This window comes from Aethalodelphis obliquidens, unplaced genomic scaffold (genome assembly GCF_003676395.1).
Source record: "Aethalodelphis obliquidens isolate GAN/ISIS:26980383/991018 unplaced genomic scaffold, ASM367639v1 scaffold51, whole genome shotgun sequence".
Taxonomy (NCBI): domain Eukaryota; kingdom Metazoa; phylum Chordata; class Mammalia; order Artiodactyla; family Delphinidae; genus Aethalodelphis; species Aethalodelphis obliquidens.
Window position 1 is genome coordinate 8,161,947 of NW_020837995.1, and position 15,933 is coordinate 8,177,879.

The 15,933-nt window shown below is 54.3% G+C and overlaps 1 protein-coding gene across 4 annotated transcripts in view; it reads left to right on the top strand.

The window, feature by feature from the left end:
- The first annotated feature begins 7,995 nt into the window (after positions 1-7,995).
- Positions 7,996-15,933, top strand: part of PAK6 (p21 (RAC1) activated kinase 6) — a 34,669-nt gene continuing 26,731 nt past the window's right edge. The window contains exons 1-2 of one of the 4 annotated variants that reach the window (XM_027083863.1): positions 7,996-8,323; positions 9,070-9,142. The gene's annotated coding sequence lies outside the window, so the exon portion shown is untranslated. The other 3 variants (XM_027083869.1, XM_027083865.1, XM_027083867.1) reach the window with 3 other exon arrangements.

Consider the following 15,933-nt stretch of genomic DNA (forward strand, 5'->3'; position numbering starts at 1 on the left):
TGTCTATAAACATACTTTTTTCCCGTCAAAGCATACTACTTCCAGTAGTCTTGCTCTTTAGAGGCTCCTGCAGCAGATATTCAGCTGCCTAGCAGTGTTGTCCACTAAATTCAAATTGGCTTCTCCATGGGGAGCAGTGGTTGCCCAGTCACACTGCTAGTTCTCAAACCCCTTGTGAGCAAAGGACTGTGTGTCTATTAATTTTATATAGTCCTAGAAATTAGTAGTGAATTAAATACGTAGTGAGTTAAAAAAATAAGTAGTGAATTAAAATGTTGGAAAATAGTGGCCACAAGTTCAAAAACTAGCTGTATTAGAGTCTTGGTGAGGGGGGAAAGGCTGTAGATACGCCTGGAATCATAATCTCACTTTCATTTCTAGTGTGTCACTTTGTGTATGTTTCTTTAACCTTCTCTTGTAATCGACTGCTGACCTTACATCAGGATACACTTCATTGTACTGTTTACTCTTTTCAAAATTAAATGTTATTTTTACAGGTATGTTTATTCCATCAAAGTGTGTACTTTATTTTCCGTGTGTGTATAATTCAGCCTCACATTCACTCGAAACAGTTACGTGAGTCAGTGTATGCTGCAGTTTCAAAGTAGTGTAATCTTACTGGCCTGGTCATGTGATGCGTTTTATTTAATTGCTTCAGTCCTGCAAGTAACAAAGTGAGGGTGGCATTTCATAAAAACAAATACCCATTAAAATCTGTGAGCAAAAAGACGAACATACATTTGCTTTTGCATTTTAAAACAAAATTGAAAAATAAACTGGTAATGCTAGAATAAAGTGATAAAGATATTGACAAGGATGACACATGAAGGTTCAGTGAGACTGGCTCCTTCCAGGAAATGAGACAGCTAAGGGTGCGTACATGTGTGGTACAGCAAGTCAAGGAGTCCCAGTGAATCTAGGGGATCAGGCAGACAGAAATAGGAGCTAGGCAGAGCAGACAGACGTTAACTAGCATTGCTGGGAAAGACCTTCCTGATCAACTACTCTGTCACTGAACAGATAAGGAAGCCACTTGCTCAGGACTCACCCAAGCAGGCACATCCAGAACCCTACCTAGCTTGTGGACCAGTGGTGTAGGCCACTAGGGCAGCCCCATAGCACCTGCCTGCGTTGTATCATCAGTTGCCTTGGACAGGTACATGTACATGCCTTACCTCTCTAATTCAGTTGAGCTCTGTGGGACAGGAACTGTGTCTTCTTACACTCTAGTTACATCTTGCATGTGGTGCTCACATTATAGGGGGTCAACTTCACAAGCCCAGGGCCTGCTAGAACCTCCTCAGTATTGAGATGGCCCCTTGCCTGTGGTGCCAAACCGAATGCTAATAACATGGTTAGAGATGCTGCCTCTACAGCCAGAATGCCTGGGTTTGAATCCTGGCTGTGTGACAATGAACAAGTTACTTATCCTCTCTAAGCCAGTATTGTCCTCTATGAAATGAGGATAACCCGAGTGCCTACTTTACAAAGTTTTGAGAACTAAATAAAGCTTTTAGTACAGGTGCTTGTAGATGTTTGTATTGATTTAGTTCTAATGTGGTCTAAAGTTCTCTAGAAACCTCTCGAGTAGATTAGAATCCCAGCTAGATTGGAGCCTTACTGTCTTTTGAATTAATTTAAGTACAGAGTACAGCTAAATCTATAATATAATAAAGGTAGGTGAAAGAAACATGGTGTTATCTAATCTAAAGGGGAAATGAGTTTCTACTGGGAGTGACCTTCAGGGAACCAAGTGTTTGTACTTTAAGAAGACAGACTCAAGATAAGCCAGGTACCAAGCTATCAGGAAGATCCGTCTAGTCCCGTCATCAGCCCACAAGGCTGTTTCGGTCCGAAGGTGGTCTCTGGCTCACAGCTCTCTGCTGCTTCTGTGCCATTTTCAGAGCACAGGAATCTTAAATGCTGCCTCTGGTCCTGTTTGCTCTGACAGTATGTAACAGACAGGTCTTGCTGCCCACATTAGTGGGAAGCAAGATGCAGATCCCTTCCCTCTAGCCACCTGCAGATGTATCTCACTCCTCTCCCCCACCAGGGGAAGCACTTTCTGACTTAGGGAGCAGGGTCTACTCACCCCATTTAAGGCCAAGACATTTAGTCTCTTCCTGAGACTCTTGCTGCTAGAGCTTAGGCTTTCAGAACTATTTCTATATTACCCTCTGCTACATCCCTCTCCTGAGCCAATGGATAAAAAGTGACCACTTGCTTAGTAGGAAAAAGGAAAGGCAGAAAATAGGAAGCCCTATAAATCCGATTCATGAACTGGAAAACCTGGGCTCCAACCCCAGTTCTGCTCCATGCTGGCTTTTTTTTTTTTTTTTTTTGCGGTACACGGGCCTCTCACTGTTGTGGCCTCTCCCGTTGGCAGAGCACAGGCTCCGGACGCGCAGGCTCAGCGGCCATGGCTCACGGGCCCAGCCACTCCGCGGCATGTGGGATCTTGCCGGACCAGGGCACGAACCCATGTCCCCTGCATCAGCAGGCGGACTCTCAACCACTGTGCCACCAGGGAAGCCCCATACTGGCTTCTTGATCAGGGCAGGTCAATCTGCCATCTATAAATTAGTGCTGAGGCTTCTACCCCAAAGGGCTGTTGTGAGAATTAATAACACAGTATAGTTGCTAAACATGAAAATTTCATGGCTCCTGGCAAGCAGTGGATTTGGCTCTGTCTGCCCAACAGCCAACCCAGAGCTGGGCACAGGAGGCAGCTGAGCTGGTGTAATCCATCGTCGTGGAATCTAAGCTACAATGGAGATGCCTGACATTCTTATTCACTCAGGCCTTCAGCTGCAACCTGTCGACTCCTGTTTTACTCTGTTGATAAATGTTCATTTACCCCCTTCAGGACAGCAAGTAATCTCTTGGAATGTGGCAAAGATGTTTAGCCAATGAATGTTTTTAAACTCTACTGGCACTCCACATTTAATGACAGGCACCATGAAGGATATAAAGAAATGTAAGACATGCTCTCTCCCTTCAGAGAGTTTATAATTTAGTTAGCAGAACAGGATATTACAGGTTAAAAGCCAAGAGAATATCGAGACAAGTAAGTCAAAGGAATCTCAAGGTAAGGCAGATGGAGCAGATATGTTAGGACACTGAAGAAGTGAGGGTCAGCATGGGTTAGGGTGTCCTGGGAGCCATCAGGGCATGGCAGGGGTTGGAGCTGGTCTGTATCGGGTAGTTTTCAGCTGCAAAAATCAGAAAATCGAAACTAGCGTAAAAGGTAAGAATATCTGTTATCTCACATAACAGCCTGAACCCAGCAATTCATGGAAGACCCATGTTGTTTCCACCTATTCTGCCATCCTCAGCATGTTGGCTTTTGTCCTCAGGCTGGGTCCCCTTCTAGAACCCAGTTGGCTACCACAGCAAGCTCTACAACTTGGAGCAGCACAAGGAAATTTTTCCCAAAAACTCCCAGCAAACTTGCACTCCTGTCTCAGTTGTCACATGCCTAGGGCCTAAACCAATCCCTGGCAAAAGGAAGGGAATTAGCAAGACTGGTTTAAACTAATCAAGATTCACCCCTAGGGCTGGTGCTGGGGAGGGGCCCTTCCCTGAGCACACAGGAAGGAGAAGAGTATACATCCAAATAAGTTGGGTTTCTTCCAGCAAGTAAGAAGGGACAAGCAAGAAGGGAAGACCATACGAAGTGGTGCCCACCTTCTGCTTCCCAGGCCATCTGCTAACACTGCCATCTTCTCTGGGTCTATCTCCCCGTTGGCCACGACCCTATTACCCTTTCTTCTTGCTTCCCCCAGTTGCCCCAGAAGCCGGGGCACTGTGGGGTGGAAGCATGGGGGACGCTAGACCAGCTTCTCAGGGAACAATCCCTGACTTCCCTCAGTCTATGCCGCGGCCCCTTGGCTTCCTCCCCACCTCCCCTGCCCATCAGCGTACAGGCAGGTTCCGCAGCCCAGCCTGGGCTACCGGAAGGCCTCGTCATTCCCTCTTTGCTTCTAGGCAGAGGGCCAGCGTTGGGCCTTCTGATCAAAGCCAGAGGGACAGTGGCAGGGCAGCAAGGCCGTTGGCCGGCAGCAGTAGTAACTCCTGGGCTTTTCCAATTTGCTTTTGTTGAAGAAGAGTTCCTGGAGAAATTCCCTAATACGCAGCCCGGCAGGCTGTCCTACTCCATGGAGTGTGGTGGAGAGAATTCTGCCAGTCACACTCTCGGCCCTCTGCCAGGAGTCTTCCACACACCTTGCCCCGCTACCAGAATACCCGATTACCCTGGCCTCCCTGCTCCCTCCACACCCACAGGAGGGAGAAGGAGCAGGGCAGGAGGAGAGGCACAGAAGGGGCCCAAGCATCTGACAAGGCCCCGATGCTTCCTTCCCACTGAGGACCACCCCCAGGACTCGACTGGTCACTCTCCCTTTTGCTACCACCACCTTGGAGGGTGGGCGGGTTCTCTGGAGGCATCTGCTTCCTGGGAACCCCACCTGCCCTGTGGGAAGCCATTTGGGAAAACCTCTTGAAGGTGGGGCCCCTGCCTCTTACCTGGAGGCCCAGGGCTGAGGGGCACCTCTGAGGTAATACCAGCCCTGGAACGCAGGACACAGGCCCCAGTGACAATACCTGCCCCTTAATACCAGCCCTTCCCTTCTGGAGCCTGCCCCAGCTTGGGATGGTAGGGGGTGAAGGCAGGCAGACCTGTTCCTCCCTTCCTGGCCCTGCGGCGAGAGATGCTGACGAGTGTGGGCAGGCGGTGACAGGCCCACACAGCCGTCAGAAAGGCCCGTGTGAAGCACCCTCTATACACACAGCACAAGGGGGGGGCGGGAAGTGTGGGGAAGAATCTAAAGATCGAGAAAAAGTTGGCAGTAAAAAGGCATTTTTCCCACACGCTGGAACCCTAGACTTTGTTTCTGAAACTTGTCATTCTTAAGGAAAGCTGGGGAAGCATGCATCTACGAAAATGTGAGGACGTCGCTGTTAGAGGGCCTTTCCAAACCCATCCCCAGACGATTTGCTTAAAGCCATGCGGTGGGACATTTCGGTGTAAGCAGTCAGTCCAACGGAACCTGACTCACCAAAATGGTACAGAGGAGGCAAGTTGCTTTTGAGGCTTTAGGTATATCTCTATTTTCAAAAGCAAAATGGAGAGTAAAGTGAAAGACTTTATTGTAAAAACACCATTTTGGCTGATTCACATGCTGCCACTTCCTGGGAGCCAAGAGTAAAAGGCAGAAATGCCCTCAGTGACAGCACCGCTGCTGCCTTGGACTAAATTACAGATACGTCACACTCGGGGCTTGACCTAGAACGGGCTGCATGGGCCGCAAAGGGAACAACGGGCCTGTGAGGAGGAAAGCAGAGTTGCAGTCCCGACTCTGCCTCTAATTTCCTCTGTGGCTTTGCTGAGTCACTTAATCTCTGGGGGCTGCAGTTTTCTCACCTGCAGAAGGCGGGGCAGGGCTGATGATTCTAGAATTCCTTTCAGCCATGATTCACTGTATTCCAAGTAAGGGTGACCAGAGCACAGAACCGCTTCATGCATTCACTCATTCAACAAAGTTTGCAAAGGCATCTACTATGTACCGGGCACCATGCTGGGTTTCCTGCCCTCGAGAACGCAGCCTGCTGGGATTAGCAGAGGTGACTCTGCTGGGATAAGGAAGGGCACAGGGCATACCACTGGCCCAAGAACACAGGCATCTGGCCAACTGCCTTCTACAACAGGCAGCCAAGCCTTTGCAGGATTTCTTCCATTGGCTGGCAGATTCCCCCTTTTCTACAACCTGTGAGGAAAGGGATCTAGGTTGGCAGGTGTCCTCACCAAATCAGGAAGCCATGCAACATGATGGTAGAGGAACAAGTTCCAGCCTGTGCAGGCATCAGCTTTCAGAAGTCCCTGAAGACAAGACTAACAGAATCGACAATGATAGATTATCATGCTCAGGAATTTTAGAGGATGAGAAAATGTAGCCAAGACCCATGGCGACCCTTGGCTGGTTTTTGGCCTCCAGCACCCTAATCTTCTTCCCCACCTCATGTGGGTAATGGGAACATTTGACCAGGCTACCCTCCCCTCTGCCAGGCCAGAGGTGGACACGTGACCTGAGCCTCCAACCAGACTCCCCCTGCTCTTGGACCAGGTGCCAAGGGGCATCAGGTGGAGCGCGTGGTGGGAGCACCTTCCGTCCAGGTGGGGGAAGCGTGGAGACTCTGGAGTTAGGTCCAATGGCCAGAGACCTCAGGGCTGCCCGGCTTCTGTCCTGGACTTGATTCTCCAGACTTATCAGTGCTGGGAGTTAGTTACCTGATGGCTGTCAAAAAATCCCTTTCCTGCTCAAGATGGCTGGTCATTAGAAAACCTAACTGAGTTTTTATGATTAATGCCACATGGTCCAATGCTGTGCAGCTCAATCAAAATGTCTGTGTGTGCAGCCTGAGACTGTTACATGGGAGGTGACTGGAGTCATGGTTTGGAAGATGGACCTGCTGCTGTTTGGTGCGTGGATAAGAATGAGTGACAAAACGAGCACAGCCATGAAGCTGAAAGCTGAGAACATTGATGTTTTCTGAGCTCTCAGGATGAGCAGTTCCTATGCCAGGAGCTTCGTTCATTTATTTCCCACAACCCTGTAGGCAGGTGAAATCATCCCCATTTTATGGATGAGGAAATTGAGGTCCAGGTGATTAAATAACACGCTAAAGGTCACTCAGCTGATGAACGGTAAAGCTGGGATGTGAACTCAGGAGGAAAAACTCAGAACCTGGGCTTTTAACCAAATACCACGTTGTTTCCCTATGGAAGAAAATCCATGAAAGAGTTTTCAAAATTAACGCGAAGAGCTTAGTGCCGCCTTGGGCTGGGGGGTGAGAAGCGTCAAGGGGAACGGTGGGTTTCCATCTTCAGCAGCAGTGGGCACTGGGGCGGGAACTGGCGGGTCAGGGTGGTGCCTCCACTGGGGCAGCTGTGACTTGGGCTCTGGAGTGAGCATTTCCAGGTTGACGGTCAAAGCCATGGAGAGGATGGTGTTCCAGCGGGAGTGTGGGCAAGTGTAGGGGAGAGGAGCAGGGGCCGAGACTGGGCTTGGGCACTGGGAGAAGAAAAGGAGCCAGTGAGGGGACAGGTGGGTCCAGGGACCGGGAGGGCACTGTAGAAGGCTGAGCTCTGCCTGGCCCCTGGGGAGCTCAAGTTCTCACCTGCAAAGGCCCCTGTTTCTGATCAGGGTCTGGGAAACAAAGGGTCCCTGCCGACCCCGGAAGCCGGTGCCCATGCTGCCCGCCACCCCCTGCGTGCCGCTGTCTCACCCTTCACAGCAAAACCAGCCGAGACCCCTAAAGGCAAGCTCAGCCAGCTGTGGCTGGGCAGCCAGGTCCCAACCCCGAATTCTGAATCCTACATCTCTGGGAGTGGGGAGCCTGGGAGGTCTGGCTTCCCAGGGGCTGAGGGAGGCTTGCACTGAGCTAGGCAGGCAGCCCTTCCCCCCACCTCCCCCTCAGTAAAGGAAGGCAGGAAAAAAACGTGTTTTTATAAATAGCTCCAGCCCCAGCTGATTTGTAAATTCAGTGGGCTTTTTGTGTCAATGACATCACCCTCCTCCCCATGGCAACCTCCGACGATATCAAAATTGCCAAGCAACGTTGAAGCAGCTCGGCACCCCAAACGAGAGCGGGTTGATGCCTGAGGATTTAATGGAGAAATCCCAAAGTGAGCCGAGGTGTTCCGTGGAGGAGGCGTGCGTGGCTGGGGCGGAGGCCAGAGCCCGCCAGTGCCGCTTGCCAGGAGCCCTGGGCCAGCTGGGGCTCCTTGGACATGCTCCCTTTGACAGCCTGCTGCCGGCAGCAGGGGGAAGGACATCGCTCCCTGCCTGATGTGCCAGGAGCCAGGAGCAGCCATCCAGGTGACTAAGCCGGCCCACGGGCACTGAGTCACCGCTGGCCTGGAGGTTTCTTCCTTCCCTTTTGCATCTGATTATTTTGGGAACTGGAAACTTGGAGCTGCACCTGAGTCCCGCCCCTTCTAGCTCTCCCCTCCCTACCTGGGGCTCCAGGGAAGATGGGACCTGCCACGAGTCTGCCGCCACCCGCTAAGGATATGGAAGACGCTGTGGGGGCCTGAGGGGCCGGGGAGAGATGTCAGCCGGCAAAGTGCAACGGCAGATATGGTGATGAGGCTGCCTGTCCTCTGGAGGTGTCGGGAGAAGGGGAGTCTGGTCCATGCTGACTGGCGTCCTCCGGGCTGGCTTTGAACTCACCTCCTAAGGGATATTTCTGTAAATGAGCAGCTCCTAGGGTCCGAGTGGCATTTGGAGAACGAGGCTGGATTGGCTTAGGCTGGCCTGGGCAGGTAGGTGGCTGTGCGCCGGGTGCGGCCCCATGTGTGTGTGAGAGGAGCAGGTGTGTGTGTGAGAGCAGGCCGCAGGGGAGCTGGCAGAGACTGGGGATGAGGGATTTAGCAGCAGTTCATCCTGACTGATGCTGGGCCCGCCCAGGCCCCAAGATGGGTGCTGTGGAAAAGGACACCAGGTGCCTGGCCTGAGCAGGTGCGGAGCAGCTCCAGCTCCGACAGACCCAGGCCCCACTGAGTCCACGGGACAGAGATACGGCAGGGTGCCAGGGTAGGGGGTGGTCCAAGGATGGAAGCCAACCCGCCGGGGGCACCGGATGGTGCTTGGGCTGCCTCCTCTTCTGACAGCCCTAATCACTAAGGCACTAAGGAAACAGCTTCCTACCAGCAATTCTGTCCCTCTCGGTGCAGTGCCCATCAGCAGCTACGTGTGTCCTCCGCCGAGCTCTCATGGGTGCATCCCTGGGAAGGATGCTGCCCAGGGCTCTGCTCCCCCATACTCAGGACACAGCAGGGCCACTGATCAGGCTGGTGCTCAAGCCAGCGCCCCGGACCCCTGACCCCACAGGACGTGCTCTGGTGTGGGTTCCCCGCCTCCACACCAGTGAGTAAGCTGCTAGAGGGAGAAGGCTATGTGCCCACAGAGGCAAGACGACACCAACCAGGAGCCTTCGGGAGAAGCGGCTGGGCGAGAAAAGCACTGAGGTTTTCTTTTTCTGTTCCTTTTTTTTCTTTTTTGCCCGAAGGGAGTGCCGCTTCCTGGGCTAGAGGCAAGCACCGGCCTGCAGCAGGGAGCTCGGGGCCCAGAGGACGGCCAAGGTAAGGTCCCTGCTGCCACGGCGGCGCGGGCCTCCCTGGCGGGGTGGGGTGCCAAGGTGTCCAGGTTGCCCACCATCTGGGACAGGGCGGGCAGCTGTGGGTTCCTGGGCTAAGGAGCCCCACACCCCGCCCAAACTGCCACTCCCTTCCCAGATGGATTTTGAAGCACCCCCTTCCAAGCTGGCCTCTGGCTCCCTGGCCAGGGAGAGATATGCTTACTTCTGCTATTCCTGCCTTTAACTCCCCTTCCTGCTGGGCCGTGCCAGTGCCACCAGGACGCCCCTCCAGGAGGCCCCACCGCCTCTGGGACACTCCCCCCATGCGTGCATCCCACAGATATTTATGGAGCATCCGCTGGGTCCCGGGATCCAAGTCACGCCCCTGTGCTGAGCTTGACTTGGCACAGACTCTGACTCTGAAACTCAGCCTCAGGCCGGATTCAGGGGGCTGCCTGGCTGAGAGCACCGTGTTTCCTCACAGACCTCAGACTCCCCTGCAGTGTTAAGGACCTGGTTGGCTCCAGGGACCTCAGGCCCAGTGAGCTCGGGTTTCTAAAGCACTGGGGCCCCACCAAGAAGCAAGGCTCATACAGTGTAGTTTGCTCTTTCCCTGGCATCGCACACCAAGGTCGGGGGGTCCTGCTTGGGGTCTTTCCCTGAGCGGTTTTGGTGGGAACCGGGTTCCTGAAGTAGAGGATGAGCTCTGGGCTGCATGGGCCCCGGTGCGCCTGGGACTCGGCCCCACAGAAGCTCATCTAGCTGAGAATAAGGCCTTTGGGCCAAGCAAGGGGTCCTCTCTGCAGCTCAGGAGTGACAAACCTGGGAGCCCTGGTGACCAGGGTGCCTAGTCAAGAGGGGTCGGCACCAGGAGCAAGCTTTCTGGGAGCCCCTGATTTGTGTGGAAAGCTCTGTGCACCTGAGAGTGGCCGCAAGAGGAGAGTATGGTGGCCGCATGGACAGTTCGGTCCCCCAAGGACAGACATTCTTGGTGAGCGGAGCCCCCTGGGATGTACCAGGCACAGAGAAATATGCAGGCAGGTCTGGGGCCTCCGGCCATGGCAAACCCACTCTGTGCATAATTCCCAAGAATGACCAGGAATGCCCCCTGTCCTGGAAGAGCCCATGGGACCAGAGTCAGGATGAACCCAAGTGTCTCCCACTCAATTAATCCCCATACCTGGCTCCAGGAAGAGGAAAATGGGAGTATTTACTAGCCGTGGGGTTACCAGCTTTGGGCGTATTCCCAGCTCCTGGAGAAAGGCCACTCCAAGCCTGGCGGTGCCCCGTGTATGCAGAGCTGAGCAGCAACTGGTGCCCAGGTGGGGACAGAGTGGCAGAGGCTGGGGAGCACCGGACAAACAGCAGGCCAGCAGGGTGGCAGCTGGCCGGCCCAGGAGGGAGCGGAAGGCAGAGGCCAGGAGGAGAGGAAAAGCTCAGGGAGGACTCAGGACCACGGCTTTCTTATACCTACCGCCTTGGTGGGAGGGCCGGGCTGGGCGGAGGCGGAGACCCTGAGAGACCTCATTCCTCACCGGAACGGCCCCAGAGGCGCCTCTGCGCACTGTGTCCTGGGCGCAGAAGGCAGGAAGGACTCATGGGAAGCTGACCTGTGGCTGGAAGTGGAGCCCTTCCTGTAGGATGCATTCCACACCTGAGTGGGAAGGAGACTCGGGCAGTAGGAAGGCTGCTAGCAAACCTCATTAGCAGGCCTTCTGCAGCCTGTCCCTAAAAGAAGTGGAGTAGCCAACAGGTTGGAGTAGAGCATGGAAAATGGAAGCTTCGAAAGAGCTCTCAACTTCCTGAAGCAGGGCTGACCCTCCTGCCCGGGGTGAACAGGCCGACTGGTCCTGGGAAGCTGCCCCTTCCAAGCTCAGCCCGAGGGCCCACTGGGGGCTAAGGTGAGAGGTGTGAGGTGTGGGATAAAGGGGGATTTGGCTTTTCTGGGCAGGGTGTGAGCTCTAGGCAGCACTAGGTGGTGGCCACTGGCACCTTGTTCTGGCTCAGTCGCTTGCAGGCAGGAAAGAGCTATGGCCTGACTACGAAGTACCAAACACCGGTGGCAGGATGGGGGATACTGGGGTGGAGTGCTGGAGCCCTTGCCCCGGGGGAACTTACAGGCTTCAACAGAGCAGTGGAAAGGAAAGCTGAACAGGACAGACTTTCATACCCTGGGGAGAATTAGCATGGAGGCAGGGACCATTCCCTCGCAACTGCAAGGGGCCACATCAGCCCCAGCAAAAGGACACTTACACTGGTCAGCATTTTCTATAAAACCTCACTCTGACCCACCAGGCAGTGCAGAGACTTTACAGGGGGACAGTGATGACCTTTTTTTTTTTTACACCTGTGGTTTCTCTGTGGTTAAACTTTCCCCCTCGAAGTGCTGCCTCAGTCAGCAAACACTGGCACCTTTCAGCCTGGCTCTGGTTTGCCTGAGTTTGCCAAGCACTTGGGCCCCGGGCCTCTGGCTAACGGGGTGAAGTCAGGGCTGTGTTCTCTGTCCCGTGGACTCAGTGGGGCCTGGGTCTGTCTGAGCTGGAGCTGCTCCGCACCTGCTCAGGCCAGGCACTCAGGCTGCCCAGGACCTGGGGGCGGCCTCTGCGTGCTCAGAGAAGCAGGCCCAGGAAGCTCAGGTCAGCTGGTTCGTTCGTTGTCCTGGTCTCTGACCCCCGTGCACCCGGAACCCAACCCACTCACCCCAGGGCAAATAGCAATGAACCAGTCACCTTGCTCAAGGCCCCTGCTGCTTGCCTGTCCACCCAGCCCCTGAGGCTCCTGAGTGCTGCAGCGGTGGCAGCGGGGTTAAAACCGGGAGGACTGGTTCTCTGGTTCAGTCCTGGCATGGGGCCTCCAGCCTCCATTTTCTTTCTTCCGGCTTCGAATGAGGCTCCATATGGAATTGTGCAAGAAGGCACAGAGAGTGCAGGGAGCCGGGGACCAACTGTGCATCCAGAGCACGGTCTCGGGTCAGTGGGGAGGAGCGCAGAGGAGGAAAAGGGCTGCCCCAGAAAGGAGCTAGCCGCCTTGGACTGCTGTAGTACATTCAAGCCAAAGGGAGGCCCAAAGAATGTTTAATGCAGCCTTCATAATTTCATAGAGGGAAACAGAACCCAGAGAAGGTAAGTGGGGTCCTAAGATCACAGAACTAACTGGTGACAGAGTCAGCTTCAGGCCTGGAGGTCCTCGCCTCCCAGTCTAGGTTGCCTTTCCATCAGCAGTATTAGCAAACGCACCCCCAAGCAGGGACAGGTGAGAGCTGCCAGGTAACAGGATGGCTTGAGAGAGGCGGCCTGGCCTAACACAGTAGGAGGACAGGTCCCCTTACTCCTCTGTGCCTCCTGCCCACCCCGAGCCCCTGCATCTCGATGGACCTGGAGCCCCAGCTCAGCCCACGCTTATTCACCAGCACCCCCCAAGAAGAGGCCCGGCCCACTCCTGGGACCCGCCCACTCTCTGATAAACAGATCCAGCTAATTTGTAAATGGATAGACTCAATTTCTTGTCCCAGGAAGCATTTTACATTTTAAACAGAAGCCTGTTAATGTCTTAAGCCAAAGGAGGGGGTAATGATAGTAGTATCTAGGGATGAAAGAGATTCTGGGGCAGACCCTGAGCGGGAGGAACACAGGAGACCTTTTACCTCAGGTGGTCTTTTCACCAGTTATATACCATGACCCCAGGCAGGAATTTAAACACCCACCATCAGAGGTCAGATCCCAGAAGCAGGTGGCCTGTTGTCTGTCATTTGTCTCCCTGACCCCAGGCACGAGCTGGACAAGAAGTCTTTTATATTCCACTATAGTGGGGTTTGTTGGAAGATGGGGTGTCAGGGGTCAGGCAAGGTGGAGAAAGGTAGAGGTCTCGGACCCTGGGAAAGGGTGGAGCCAGACCCAGGGGCAAGAATGCAAGGCCAGGCAGTTAGCAAGCATATGCAGGGCTTCTGTAGAGGACAGGACGGTCAGACAGGAGGAGGGGCTGCCTCAGATGGTCCATCATCCCAGCAAGAGCCACTGGGGAGGGCGGGGCAGTGCACACCAGGACCCTTTGCCTCAGGGTTCACATGAAGTTTCCACAGGCCCACCCCAGGGCAGTCAAGGTGTGGTCCAGAGATTAAAGAAGGAAAGACCCTGAGAAAGGATGGCAGTAGCTGCCTGCCCCACCCGCTACCCTAGGACCCTCTAAGCAGAGCCCAGCCCAGCCAAGTGGTAGTTAGGTCATGCCTTCTAACCCAGGGCAGACGCAGAAGGTGGAGTTCCACAAGCTCTGCAGCAAGTTCCCATGAGGCCACGTGGCCCAGAGCCTGTGAACTTCATGCATTTAGAGCTAAGGTGTTCCCCCCAGATGATTGTGGATGGGGCTTGGGCAGCCAACATCATGCTTCCTGAGACTCTTTCCTTCCCTGGACTCTGGCTGGGGCTCTTACCTGGTCTGGCACAAGCCTTCCACTCGCCCAACTCACCTGTCCTTCCTGAAAGTCAGGCCCTGGGCTCCAGGGCGTGGGTGCCAGTCGCAACCCTGCCCTGGCCTTAGACTGGGGGCAGCTGCTGGAGGCTCAGAGCAGAGAGGAAAGGACGATGAAGGGCATCCATTCAGGAAGCTTCCCAGCGGTCAGTTCTGCCAGCAGAAATGCCAGCCAGAGAGCTGAATTGCCAGCAACAGACAGTTGGATGGAACTCTGGAGCCCATTAAGAGCAGGGGCTGCGAAGCGATCATAGTGAGAAGATATTAAAGGAATTCATCATGTCTCTAAAATGAGTGTCCTTAGCACAGAGGTAGCTCCTTCTGTTGCCACCCTCCCCAGCGTAGCTCATGCCCCCATGCACCCGGGAAGGGTGCCGCAGCTTGCCCTGCCCCTGCTTTAGCTCCTTGAGGTGGGTGGACAGCGGCTTCTGCATCTGGGTGGCTCACCCCAGGTCACCAGATCCCTTTGGAACTATCAGGCAAGTTCAGCCGCCAGTGTCAGTTTTCATTTAGGGGAGACAGGCCTATATATTCTCATTGGCACAGGAAGCCTAGTACATATATACACTTGAGAAAAAGGCAGAAAGAGGCTGGAGGCTTCTGGGTGTGGTCATTTCCTTCTGCTGAAGTTCAGGGTGGCAGAGGGACACATCTGTCCGGCGGCCAGGCAGGAGAGTCCAGTGGACTTTCCCCGAACACCTAACTGGGCCCAGATGGTGCTGCCAGCTGGAGCTGGGGTTCTCTCTCCAGGATCTGGAGTGGATAGACCTGTTGCGTTGATTTAATAGCAAGTTCTCCTGGAAGAACCCTGGGACTCTGCCCCCATGGCACACTAAACCGAACTCCATTGCTCCCTGTGGCAGCTGTGTGCACGCATGGCGTGGGGAAGGGGAGTTTCCTCCTTGGTCCCTTCAGCAGCTGTGAGGGCCGAGGGCCAAGAACTCTCACCCTGTTTGGGGGTGCTGGTCCTTGGGGCCCCTGTACCCCAGTGCTCTAGACCTCATCATTCCACCACCTTCCCAAAGGAGAGGGGCACCCTCTCCCCCGCTATACACATCAAGAAGCTAAGGCTGAGACACGCTGGAAGTCTAGAAAGGCAGAAGGGCTCCAGTCCTGCAGGAACCCATGGTCTCTGCAGCTAGATTCTACCTCCTTCCTGCCTAAGGACCCCAAGGGCTTAGCAGCCTCAACTTTCTCAATTCACGCTCCCAGAACCTGAGAGGTTCGCACTGCCTCCCAGCAGCAGAGAGATGGATGGTCCCATCAGGGTGAGGGGCACTGGCCCAGGCCACCCCAAGAGCAGGAAGGGACAGGTGTGGGACAGCCCAAAAGAGAGGGGGAGGAAGGGATCTGCTCCAAAGAGTGCCTCTCTCCTAGTGCTGGGGGCTCAGGGTGAGTGGGCATCTACCCCCCTGGAGCCCAGGCCCCAAGGGGCTCCTCCAAGCAGGTAGCAAGCAGGTGTGCAGCCCCACTTCCCCAGCAGTGACTGCATGTGGGCCTGATGGCGCCTGGCCCATTCTGGGTCTGTGAAGGACAGATGGCTTGATTCAGGGACTTCAGGCAGGGTGCTGGCTCATGACTCAGTGAGAGGGTGGTGGAAACTGAGGCCCCCCTCTGCCCCTCATACCCAGGGCCATGTGGGCATCCTCATGCCCTCATCAGAAATGGAGGAGGGATATCCCCACCCCACCTCCCGACTTCTCTGTGTCACATGACATACCCGTCCTGGGTGGCAGGCAGAGTTGGCACAAAGAGGCAAATTACCAGCACCTCCCCCACCAGCTGCTCCCAGGGACCTGACCCCACACGGTCAAGTCATATCAGACAGTCCCTGGCACCGGGAACCTCTGAGCAGGACAGAGTTAAGAGAACGGACTGGGGACAGATACCCTTGGGTTGAAATTCCGGCTCCACCGCTCAAAAGCTATAAGACCCTGAGCTGATTCCTTAACCAGTCTGAGCCTCATCTGTTTCCTCATCTGTAAAATGAGAATAATAACAGTATAGTACTTCTGTCCCAGGGTGGTTGTAAAGACTTGAGTGATGACACGTGTAAATAGCTTAGCATGGGGCCTGGCCCACCTGAAGCATTCAGTAATCGGCAGGCATTATTATTACTATTATTAGAGAAGGGCAGTCATCCAGAGAAAGGACGCTGAGGAAGCTTTTCAAGTCACAGAGCAGAAAGGTGCCAGGAAAGGATAATGTGTTTGTGTTTCTAAACCACAAGTTGATCTGTATCTTTCCTCTTTGGCCCTACCCCGGGTTCTCAGCCCTGGCTGTAGGTACTCAGATGTTACAACAGGCCCCAAGAGCCACAGGCTGAGAGCC